This window comes from Gracilinanus agilis, chromosome 4 (assembly GCF_016433145.1).
Source record: "Gracilinanus agilis isolate LMUSP501 chromosome 4, AgileGrace, whole genome shotgun sequence".
NCBI classification, from domain to species: Eukaryota; Metazoa; Chordata; class Mammalia; order Didelphimorphia; family Didelphidae; genus Gracilinanus; species Gracilinanus agilis.
In genome coordinates this window covers 351,205,730-351,209,580 of record NC_058133.1, presented here as the reverse complement: position 1 = coordinate 351,209,580, position 3,851 = coordinate 351,205,730, and the positions used below count along the sequence as shown (strand labels likewise).

At 35.5% G+C, this 3,851-nt stretch overlaps 1 pseudogene; it reads left to right on the top strand.

The window, feature by feature from the left end:
• Positions 1–2,056: 2,056 nt before the first annotated feature.
• On the top strand, positions 2,057–2,623 carry LOC123246546 (annotated as a pseudogene).
• The last annotated feature ends 1,228 nt before the right edge of the window (positions 2,624–3,851 follow it).

Here is a 3,851-nt window from a genome sequence, read left to right as displayed (position 1 = left end):
GAAAGGTTAAAGCAGATGTGCAAAACCAATTGAAGCTTTTTTAAAAAGGCAGCAATTTCCATGAGTTTTAGAGAGGATAGGAGGAAGATTTTACACATTTAGAAAGTCATTTACATTTTTTTCCATTTCAGGTACTTAGACGTTTATTGAGGCTTTGGTTGAGTTCCCTAAGTGGCAGAAAGTAAGTAGCATGTGGATTAGAAATTTTAGTAATTAAATTACACAGTATTTTTTTCTTGTCAAACATTTTCCATTCAGAAATATTTATGTAGTTTTTCTTATCTGTTAGAAATTCACCTATTTCAAGATTTAAAAAAAGTTTTGAGAATCAACTCTTCTTTACTACAATCATTTTATAAGATTTCTTAGAATTTAATATCATTTTTGGAGAATATGTTGGCATTATACTGCATTTGTGTTTGAGTATTTATGTACTTTTGAAATAAGGTATTCATCCAAGTTGTCCCATGATAATTTGTTTTTATAATGAGTCTCTCACATCCTTTAGCCTTCAGTTCTATATATAAAGTTATCTCTGTCTAACTAATCATTCATTCAATTCAGCTACTTATAAAATGTGTACAAAGGGTGAACACTCATTGTAAAACCTTATGTTTCTTCTCATAAAGGGCCTGTGGACACCTATTCACTTCCTGGACTGATCTTCCTTCCTCAGTCTGCCTTCACAGTGTATATCCTTCCTAAAGGTAAAATAAAACCATTCAATGTTTGAGTGTAATGTTATAGAATAAGAGACAAAATGCTTGATAAGGGGAGGAACAAAGGGAATAGGAGAAGGAATGAGGGGTATAGCTGAGGTAAAGGAATGAAGTAGGTGGTATATAGGAGGGTAAAGGAATGAATGGGAGTATATGAGAGGGGCTGCTCAAATGGGCTAGTCACTGAGGCTTGATACAGAAGGTACTGGGAGGAAATAGGCTGGGTTCTTCAGGCAGGGAAGGTATCTCTATGATACAAGAGGAACTGGGCCAGTCAGAAATGTTTTAGACCTTACTGGAGGGTTTTTTTTGTTAATTTATAAGAACTCTTGAGGGAGGAGTCAAAGGTTCCTCCCTGCCAGTGAAATTGATGTCTTCAGGAAATCTCTGCTGGGTACTTCCTGCCCAAGATGCATGCCTAGGTTTCCCCCAATAAATAAAAGGAAAATAATTTCTTCCCTCTTCACCCTTTACCTTAATATTCAATACAATGATTCACCAGAGGCTTTGTGTAGATAACAAAGGGGATTTATTGATGTTAGAGGATAAACTGAGGGAAAGAGGGTTTCAGGGTTTGTAGCTGCTGCTAGGGAGAAAGCTGGTTCTGGGGGGAAGGGTCACAGAGAAGGAGGGTCAGACTGAGAGAGGCCGGCTCTCCCAGTCAGGAAGGTTTCACTCCCTGAAGCAAAAAATTATTAGATCACTAAATAAGGAGATGGTTTGATTTAAGGATGTCCTACTTGCCTACAGAAGCTAAAACCATGATGTCTGACCACCAAAACCATCCTTCCTTCCAGGGCCCAGAGGGGAAATTCAGGGAAATATTAGGGATGTAAATGGAGAGATCAGGGAGAGGTCCAGAGAAATTAGGCTCAGTCCAAATGTCCCAAAGAAAAAAGGCACAGGCAAAGGCAGAAGCCAAAAGGCAAAAATCCCAAAGCCAACAGGCAAAAAAAAAAAAAAAAAAAAAAAAAAAAACTTCAGTTGGAGCTTTAGCAGTATTTATAGTATCAGGCTCCAACTGTTTTTCTGTGAACATTCTAAAACTTCTAACTGCCAGAGCTGCTACAGTTGATTTTCAAAAGCAAAAAGCTTCTGCTGCAACCCTGCATTACAGTAATCAACATTCAGATTCTCTAGGGTTCTCAATATATCTATACTACATGAGAAATACAGTCTTGCCATTCAATCAACTAACAGGAATTTATTAAACACCTAATAAGTACAAAGTATTTTGATATTCATCACTTCACTGTAATTCTTGGACCTCCCCAACTCATGAACGTCCATTTGTATAAATCCAGCCACATATACTAATATAACATTAGATCTCAAATATGACCAGGTACTTAACAATAAAGGGAAGATTATCTCCACATAAGTGGAACTATATTGGAGTCTTAGGCATAGTAGTCATAGTTCAGGATGGAGAAGATGAGAGGGACTACAATCTGAATGAAGAATAAAAAATGGCTAAGTACTCCCCAGCCTTCTGGAAATACAAATATCTGAATCCTATGGCTGATGTACAGTTACATGCTTGGGAAGACACATTGGAAGAACCCTTTGAGCAGTGTACATTGGCTATGTTTGGTTACATGACAGACACAGGAACTGTTGAATCACTACAGACAGTTGAGGTAAAAGCAGAAAGAGATGACCTACAGTTTCTTCTCTCACTTTTTGGATGAATGGTTAATAAATTTAGTGCCAATGAATACTTCATACTTTGGGAAGTGAAAGTACTCTCTGTTGGCCAAAGCAACTTCAAATAATGCTCAATTGAGTGGAGAGAAGATTTTCCTTAGGGAACTGAAGTCAAGGTAAAACAATCAGCAATGTAGGTTGATGATGAGGAGAAGCCAGAAGATTTTGGGATTTTTTTGACATTTAAAACAGAATGAAGTGTGATGTGAGAATAACTGTTGTTTCTTTTCCCTTGAGAAAAAACGAACAGTGATTGACTTTAAAAAATAGGAAAAGAAAAAGCACAGATATGAACAGCTACCCTTCTTTATAAGAAACTGAAAAATTGGGGCATGGCTGTATTTTATCTTTCTCTATGAAAACTTGGGAGAAAAATTCATATGGCAGAGCGTGTTTCCTCATTTGCAAATTCTTGGCTAAAGTGGCAAGAAATTTCCCTATCCCAACTATTGTTTTAAAGTATACTAACTCTATAGGCTTTATGATGTTTTCCATTTTTTAAAATAGGTCATTGAGAAGATAGGTTTCAGAAAATTTGCTTTTTATCCAGTTTTCTAACATATTTTTAATTTACACATATGAAACAGTTAAATGATGAGCTCTTGTGATATGCTATGACTCTTATAATCCAAATGGATTCAATTTTTAAACTTTTTAACTTTTTTTTTCCAATTACATGTAGAAACAGTTTTTCACAATTGTAATCTGATATTTCGCAATTCAGACCCTCTCCTTCCTTCTCTCTGATACCTCCCTGAGGCAGCAAATAGTCTGATACAAATTATACCAGTGCTTTCATGCAATACATATTTCCATCTCCTTCATGCCATGAAAAAGACACATTTCACACATACATTAAAAAATTCATGTAGCGAATAATGTGAAAAAATAGCATGCTTTGATCTGCAAAAAAAAAAAACAAATAAATAAATAAAAAAGAACTATACTATCCCACCATGCACTCATTATTTATAAGAGAAGGGGTGTGTGTGTGTGTGAGTGTGTGTGTGTGTGTGTGTGTGTGTGTGTGTGACTGATGGGGGTAATAACTACAGAAGTCATGGAGTGACAAGTGTAAGGAAAATCCATGCATTCTTGTAAACCAACAACCCTCTACTGAAAATATTTACGTCTTTTTTCTTTCTCAAGAACTGTCCATTATGTATATTTAAAGAACTAATTTTCTTTTTTTGCTTCTAAATTAAGTTAATCCACTTTATACTTGACTAATATTTCATGAGGCTCAATGTCTCAGCAAAATTGGTTGAACTGCTGTGTAATAGATCTGTTCTTCTACTTCAAAGCTATTCATTTACTTATCCAATTTTTAATTATTTTTACATTTTTATTTTTAATTTAGCAAGGAAATTGCAGCAACATTATCATAAGGATCATTCACTATGACCAGGTAGGATTTAGACCACA